This window comes from Mytilus californianus, unplaced genomic scaffold (genome assembly GCF_021869535.1).
Source record: "Mytilus californianus isolate M0D057914Y unplaced genomic scaffold, xbMytCali1.0.p SCAF_4, whole genome shotgun sequence".
Taxonomy (NCBI): Eukaryota; Metazoa; Mollusca; class Bivalvia; order Mytilida; family Mytilidae; genus Mytilus; species Mytilus californianus.
The window spans coordinates 117,995,497-118,004,991 of NW_026262690.1; positions in this window are offsets into that span (position 1 = coordinate 117,995,497).

Below are 9,495 nucleotides of genomic sequence, written 5' to 3' on the forward strand. Positions count from 1 at the left end.
TAATTATGTATAGCAAAACAATGCATGGATTGTAAACTAGTGACAAGTCACTTATACAAATTCATCTCCTTGTAGAAAAAATGAAAATTATGACTATTTATTTGTGACGAGCAAACTTTTTTTTCTCTAAATATACATATTTTTCAGTTTTCTAAAATTGACATTTCAAAAATTTGTCTTTTACTGTCTTGAAATATAACAGTGTTATTATGGGTGCTGGGGGTATAAAAAAAAACTTTGAGCTTGTCTATCCCCTCCCCATTTTACATTTTTCATGGAAATGCCCTCCGCCGAAAGGACACTTAAAATTGTAACCAGTATAAGAATGTTTGTAAAGAACAAAAAAAAAATCTCATTAGTTAAATTCTGCATTTGCAAAGATGGATATTTTAAAATGTGTCTCTAAAGTCTCAAAAAACACAACATTAAAGTTATACATGAATTTGATTTAAACCATCCTTACAATGTTGAATGAACGAGTTCTTCTTTATGTTAGCAGGGATTGTCCAAGCAGCTTCGCGAATGTACAAAATATACTTGACAGTGTATGAATACAAAATGTATAGTTAGGAAATTTGTATGCTTGCGTGATTTTTTAACGCGTAAGTGTTGTGTAAGGTTGCTTTTCATTAGTTTTTACGTCACATATTCTTTTATTGATATAATCCCTTTCTTTTAACACAGTATTGCATTTGTCGTTTAAAATTATTTTGAATAATTTTTCATTAAAATTTCTACTTAAAGGCATAAACATGCGAATTCCTAATGTAGAGGTTACACATGTTTAATTCAAAACATTTTTTCCCTTCTTAATTCTGATCATTTGTATGAATGGAAACAAAAGCGAGACACATCAAAACTGAAACAAAACAATTTTAACTGGGACAGAATGTTAAAAGTCAACAGAAAACTAAAACTCAGCAGGACCAGTCAGAATATTTCAATTACCATTTTTGTATTGTCAATTAAGCTGTATAACAGTTTATTTGTAGAAATTATAGAAATATTGCCAACTGAGTGAACAAGTTCTGCTTTATGTCAGCAGAGATCATTCAAGCAATACTCTCTTAAAATTGAATGCAAATGACAGAGAGAAAAACAAACCGAAGTTTCGAAATGAAGTTATGATAAGTATGATGAAAATCTGTGATTTGTGAAAATATCAATTTCCCCACAGTCGAAGTTGTAATGATGTTCTCTGACGAAAGATAATACGATTTGTAACATATTTGAAGAAATGAATAATTTTACAACTAGTCGTAGACCGATCAATTACGGGTTAAAGAAAGTTAAAATATGTTGTCGTAAATCAAGATACTCTCTAAACAGGTTACGGGAAAAAACAACTTGTAAGAGGTTTGCACTTTCTGGTTTGACTTTATAGCACCTTGATTTTTTTTCAGTTATAGGTGTCGCGAGAAGCTTAAACGGATAAAAAGTCATCTGTTTTTATGAAAAGTACATATTTTATAGAAATAATAAAAAGCAGATGTGGTATGATTGCCATCCACATAAGACCAAATGACCAGGAAGTACAGGTCAACGGCCTTTAGCAACGAGCAAAACCCAGACTGTATATTTTTAGCAAGCAAGTCTGAATTGAAAACAACGTTCACACCTATGATTGCGTTAGATAAAAACCGCATTTTTTATACGTGTGCATGCAAAACAAATTTCTTGGTAGAGGGGTCTAAATACAGCACAAAAAACATTTTCCAAAAGACCAAAAAAGTGAAAAATTATATAAAAGCAAACTCACTGTAAATTGTAAAAAGACTAATACTATGGTACTTTGTCATTAGCTTAAAAGACAAAAAATACACAATTAATATTTGTTTACAGGAGCACTGTTTTAAAACCTGTAAAAGAATTAAGTTGAAATTCTTGTGAAAATTTCACTTATAATAAGGAAAAGGTAAACTTAGTGTCATCTGCTTAAGCAACTTAAAACGACACTCGAAGTTATGTTCTCTATTGATAACTGTACAAGTTGTGTGAACGAACTGCCAGCATATTCATTTGTTTATTTTATATTATTCTTTGTATAAAATATTAAAAAAATGTTGCACGCATCTAACAAATGTTCAAACAATGCTCCCATGTTAATATATCCAGTCTATTGAAGGATTAATAATAACTAAAGGTCAGTAAATCATAAAGAGAGTATAGGTATGATTGACAACTATTTGGTCCGTCCAATTTTACATATAATTGTGAAATTCTGTTTCTGGATTATATGATAAAAGAAATAATTGTCCGTCGGATAAACTCAACTTTATTGATAATAAACTCATCATACATATACCAGGATAAAAATTTGGTACGCCAGACGCGCGTTTCGTTTATAAAAGAAGCTCGAACCAAAAAAGTTTAAAAGGCCAAATAAAGTACGAAGTTTAAGAGCATTCAGGACTCAAAATTCCGATAAGAGTCCTCCTGGAACAATAGAACATAATAAGTTTTGTAAATACATACTTGGAATAAAGACATGTGCTGTAACATTGCTTTTAGATATGAATTGTGAAGATTCTCCCTTAACTTTTTATTTCTACAGTCACTTTTGTAAGAAGACCGTCCTTTAACCGAACTTCGGAAGATGCACCGGCTATACTTAAAAGAGTACTATTCTCAATCGAAGTTCCTTCACGATCAAGGTATATACTCATGGTACTCACACGTGAATCATGGCAGGTCCGTTAATAATATTAGCAGACCCAAAGTTGAATTTAAAATCAAATACATAGTCTGTAAGTATCTCAGAAAACAATACTATAAATTGAGCTTGAGCAAAGATATAAATAAGTATATGACAATCACATATCATCTTCTGGTCAAAATTATTGACTCCTATAATTTAAACAAATAAACACTGAATATAAACACAAGTATTATAATTTTACCCAGAGATCCTGGCTCACTGCGCGACAGCAGACGTACTGACGCGAAGAGGAGGTTTGACCAGGATGCCAGGCTAGTATTATTTGACATGCCCTAATCGTGACACCAAAAAACTTATATGCAAAATTGAAATTCTGAGCATCATCACCTTGCTATTGAAAGTATCCCATTTCTTTTTATTTAGAAAAATAAAAAGAAAGAAAAACTTGCAAAAATAAATTTTTAATTAAGAAAGTTTTTTTTAAAGACTTAAAACATCAGAATTGTCATGTATGTTGCCCTTGACCTTCATATGGATGTAAAAAATTGAAAACAACACGTTTAATAATTTCATGCGTCCGAAGCGCTTTTCTAGATTTACCTTCATCAGGAACGCTCAAAGCCAAACATTTGAAATCCGAGGGATGTATAAGTACCGAAACAGTTGAAGAGCTATATGACAAAAATACCTAAAACAAATAGCCAAATCCATCTAAGGTCAACTTTGCCTGAGGGAGTTGAAACCTTAGTTTCTTTATAATTTCAAAATTTATAAACAGGCAATTTTAGAATTTTTTTTTATAAATCATGTCAGTACCGAAGTACTGACTACTGAGCTGATGATACCCCCGGGGACTGATAGTCCACCAGCAGAGGTATCGACCCAGTGATGTAAAAAATTGAAAACAACACGTGTAATGTGCGCGAAATAGCTGAATAAATAAAAGGCCCTGGATAACAAAATGTAGAAATATTAACGACAAGTTTTAAGAAAATAGCATTAGGTCCTAAACGAAAAAAATATTGACAAACGACACAATTCAGGGGCGGATTCAGGCCTCCAGGACAGGGGAGGAGTGTACTTGTCTGTAATGATAAAAATGGCGGCAGAATTTTGAGTTTTTATTTCGATCCCCTACGTACCCCTAACTTGTCACTGCAAATGTAATCTTAAACGATGTAATATATAAATAATACTAATTTAATTTAAGACATTGTATGAGAGTACTCACACTCTATTCTAGTTAAAACAGTTTGTACTTAACATATAGAGCGTCGGGAAAAAAAGAACAATTTTAAACTGAATAAGTGACTTGCTGTTGAAAAAGACATTTCCAGGGTATACATATATCATTTTCAGTGTTTTAGTTCTATCAACGAACGATCTTTGAATGAAGACTTTCATGTTCTAGCTTTTTCTACAAAATTTCAAATCATAATGGAATCTGCACTTTCGAAAATATCTGCACTTTCGAAAATATTCCATTTATCTGAGGCCTTGTGCCGTAATACGTAATTTGATTTAAATCCACAAAACCACCATATAAATCAGGCCATATAGAATACGGAAGTTGCATGTTTCACTTTAGCATTTAAATTTCAATATTTCTTTAATAGTAGTACATTTGTATATTTCTTGTTCAAATAAAAAAAATGAATAAGATATCAACTTCTGCAATTTTTTTTAATCAGTTGACGATTGTCTATAAATTTAATACTAGTAGATCATGAGAGCACTATCTAACGATTCACAACTGATTACGCAATACGAATTTTGGCTTAAAATTAATTTTAAAGATTTATAAATATTGGTATCAAATAATCTGATTTTGCGTCTCTAAATTAAGTAAAATTTTCACTCACTGTAAGTTTTAAAGGAATTAAAGTGTAAAGATGCTTTAGCAACGCCACCAGATATATATGGAAGAACACTCTGTTTTATCGCATATAGAATGTTCAAAATGAACGCAAAAGCTCCTAAAGAGTCATAGAAATGAATAATACACAATTCATATGATTATAGTGCAAATACACTGATCCCTGCTCGATAGTACGGACTCTAAACAGAGATTGGTCAGGTTCCAAGGACATCGTTGTTCAAACTGTGAGTGAAACATTCGGACGATTTTTTGCATTTTGAAATGAGGAAGAAGATACCAAAACAAAAAAGTCGAGGAAAAAACATATATCATGTGTAAATTCAGGTGCTCCAAAAGGGTCAACAGTTCCTGGTCCACTAGCAACACCTGTCGTGTTACTCTTGCTAAAATACGTTGATGACTCTTTATCTAACCATAATACTCAAGACATTACTAACTTCATAAATCATCTGTCATTTAAATTCTCTAATAACCCTAAAACTAAACTGAATATGAATTTCACAGTGTTTTGTCTATCTATTATACTTCGTACTTTATTTGGTCGTTTTAACTTTTTGATTCGAGCGCCACTGATGAGCCTTATATATACAAAACGCTCCGGCGTACACAAGTTTAATCCTGGTATCTATGATGAGTTTATGATAGTTACCAATACAATATACATAAATGCTATAATTCGTCAAAATTGTCTTTCAAGCGCAATTATTTCTCTAAAGGGCCATTTTATGTTTTCTGTCTTAAAAAAAACCACATTTTTGTAGATCTTGTATTGCTGATCATGTTGACATTTACAGTGTTTTTCTTTCTTTTATAGTTTTCAAATTAATATAGGCAACACTAACTATATGCCCTCCTAATGTCTTTTAATTATTTTAGTCGTTAGATTGCTGTCTTATGGGTGTATTCTTTTTATTCACAGCAAAGGAAAATAACTGTTACGGGGATTCATCTGATAATGTAAAAACGAAAAGTAGGTAGATCTTGACATTCGTAACTTTGTTTGTGTCTGTCAGTTATTCTATATATTTTATATATGCTCTATTAGGGTTTTCAAGCTATAAGACAATCAATTATATTTTACTCCTATTTTCTATATATATTTTTAGCAACGGCGGTTAAGTTGGTTAATGGATCTTAGTATAATTCACAAACTTTTATATAGAGACCCTAAAGATAAATCATGTAAGGGTTGTTTTGCATAGGTTCGGTAGTTTCGAATAAGAGGTTCGAAAATGTTTAGAACAGACGACGGACGACGACGAGTGCTACGTTTGTTACGTAAAGCACATCATAGTCTTTTAAATAGATGAGCCTAACAGAGGACTTTAGAAGGGATGACTTCAACTTTACGAGTATTTGTAACCCTAGCTTGGTTTAATAGTTTCGTAATAAGCAGCAAACCTCTAAAATGGAAACCATGATAGGAAACGCAAGCCTATATTATCGTTTCAAATGTGAGATATTTACAACATATGTAGGGACGGCTGGAGTGTTTCTACAGAGAAGTGGAAAGTTACAATGAGAAAATTGAAACACCTTTTTTGTCGTAAAGTTAGTTCTCTACTGACTCTCATTATTAGTATCTAGATGTCACAGGCATTGTCTCTTTAATATTAAAGTCTATAGACAACAAAAATTCAGAGACACGTGCCTGTGCTAGATGTGTGTAAAGATATGACGCATGTGTAGCAACATATCTGTGGTACCATTTGTTTTAAGTCCAATAGGATAGATGCTATCAAATAATTACCTAAGTGGGAATACATCATCTATATAGCGGAATAAGTAGTAAAATTAAAATGCCAGCTTCTTCTTCAGAAGCTTTTCTGTACAAATTGTACGAGTAAGGAAACAATTCGACAGAAAGGCAGAGACATATATGTGGACATAATGAATGAAACAGATATGGTATCAATAAAAAAAAATCCAAGCATCACAGTTTCAGAAAGCATTTTGTTTGAATCAGTTGGTTTTTACTATGTATGATCTGTCCTTCCCAAAAGAAGATATTGGTTCAGCGTTGGTAATTTCTTTATGAAATAAAGTTGGACTAATTCTTTCAGTCTTCTTTTAAATTTAGGATAAAACAATATACTAGTGTATAGGGTAAGTGTTTTTGTTATTACAATTGCATTACACGATGAAAGAGGCTTAGATTGTCTGCAGTCTAACAGATCTTTGACTTTTGTTAGTACTCACATCTTATTAAAATCAAAATATTCAAAACCTGTTGTCACCAAGTGCAAGGGATATATCGAAATCTCAGCCTATCTGTGCAAGAAGCGTCCTGTTCAGATGTTTTGAATGCCTTTGAGAATATTAATGATACTGTACCCCTAATTTTGACATTTTTACCTATTATGTCTGTTTGTTTTGTTCACACATTGTTGTCAATATGATGGAATTTTTTTACGACTGTCATACAAGTGAGAGGTTTAGCTAGCTATAAAACCAGGTTTTATCCACCATTTTCTACATAGGGAAATGTACCAAGTCAGGAAAATGACAGTTGTTTTCCAATCGTTTGATGTGTTTGAGCTTTTAATTTTGCCATTTGATAATGGACTTTCTGATTTGAATTTTCCTTGGAGTTCGATATTTTCGTTATTTTACTTTTTTGTATTATTGTTGTTGTTATTGTGAGGTAAATAAGTTTGGTCTTCTTATTTTTATATTAGAATATCTGTTTGCAAGGTCAATATCACAAAAATGTTCAACTTTACATCTCCAATTCAAATGAAATGTACAAAGTCATGTTAAACTAAGAACTTTTGAAAGCCTTCTAGGATATTTATGGTGGTGATTAAGTTATGAATGGCTGTCTGTAAGGACAAGTCAATATTTAAGATTTGATTTGATTTTTGGTGTTTTAACGCCACTTTTAAGCACCGCTTTTGTGCTATTTCGTGGCGGTCAGTTTTTATTGGTGGAGGCAGCCGGAGTGCCCGGAGAAAACCACCGACCTTCGATAGGAAAACTGACAATCCTAGTCAATTAAGATTGGAGTCGAGTACACCCGCACGAGCGGGGTTCGAACTCACAATCTCAGTGTTGACTGGCTAGTGATTACAGTAATAACTACTTAGACCACTCGGCCACCGAGGCCCCCAATATTTAAGTATATTAAGACTAATACCTGGATCTGGGGTATCATTGTTAGTTTTGCTGTTTCCTCTAAGTATGACATTGGGGTTAATTTTATCATAAATAGCTTTATTTTTTATTGTAGAAGTAGCAAATAACCATTTATGTTTGGAGATGCCATGTGCTCTCAGAGTTTCCAACTAGAATTTCATTTTTCCTTGACCTCATTTTCATTTTTGGATGACTTTTACCAGGAAGCTTCTCCATAATAATTGATTGAAAAAGTTGGTCATGGACCTTTTTCTAAGTTATTATGTAAAGTTTGTATCAGTTTAAGGGAAATCATAATGACAAGTCAATGATTTTTTGTGATAAGGTTAGTTTAAGAACCACTAATTGTAAGTCAATTTTAAGTCAATAAAATTTGTCTCATTTTCGTGGAGATTTTTTTACCCTGTCCACTTTTCCACCTCAGTCATGATCCATTGACGTTTGCTTGGTTTCAAAATATTTTAAAAACAATTACAATTTCTAATTTAATGTAGCTGAGGTGTCTAAATGTTCAATAATAGATTTTTCTTAAACTTCTAAATCAATGTTCTCTCAAATATCAATATAAAAACTGGGGGTAATAAACCTTGTTTTTATATTGGTTATATAGGGGAAACTTGATGTTTCCTTAATAAAGGAAACATTAAACGACAGAATTGGCTAAAATTCAATGAGATAATTGCTTTTTATTAATACTTCTGAAATATCAAATAAAAACAGGGGGTCACAGGCCTTGTTTTCTTGAAAAAAAAAAAAAAACTCAAATAGTCCTATAAAATTCAGTACATGTATAAAAGGATTTTTTTCTGAAAATTTTAAATATACTTTACGACACCTAATTGTTTGATAGTTTAATCTTTAAATTTAAATTTTAGTTATTTTTGTTGTATAATGAACGATACTTGGTAAAATATTTTAAAAACAAAAAAGTATGTTTGAAACATGCCCAGAAGGGATGCTCAGAAAAAGACAATCTATCTAGCTTAAACAAAATTTAAATGTCTTTAAGAATACAACTGCAAGGTAGGTATGTTGTAGTGGGGTAGCATAAAACATTTAGGAGTAAGAGCAAAGACTAGTTAGTCTGAATAATAGCTTTAGTTATGGCCAGAGGAGAACAGTTAATTACCTGATGCAGGCCGATTTTCTGTTGAAAAAACATGTTTACCACCCATAAGAAATATATTGTCAGTTAAAACAACAAGCATCTAGACAAAGTCGGTTCCTTGTTTAAACATAGGTATAGATTATCAGGTTTTTTACCCAATGATATATATAGAATAATGGCATTTTTTTTGTTGATACTGATTTTATCAGCAAGAATATCAAGCTAGCCCGGTAGGGCGAGCTGATATTTGAGCTGATGAAGTCAGTATCAAAAATTAAAATTCCATTATTTTTTTTATCAGCAATTTGTCTTAACTGTATATTTTTTTAGTTGAGATTATGAAGTAAAATGAAATAATAAGAAAAACTACTTTTACGCGTACAAAATGTTGGGAAGCATTTCATTGATAAATTGATGCGGATGGACTTGAACATGTGACGTTGCTGCACTGATACATGACGTCATTGCTTAATATTTTCGAGTATCAAGTCCTGTCCATGATCTTAAAAATATTAGGCAGTAAGATCAAAGGGAAAATGTACAAATTGCCAATAAAGTAAAATAACAGCCACGAGCCACAATGTGAACTGTTTTGTTGAGGGAGCACAGAGAACAAGCAAAAAAGCTTCACATTGTGTAGAGCGGCTGATATTTAAGATCTCTGAGTAGAAAACCCGATAATCTGTTTAACTTTCTATTACTCACTATTCTTTT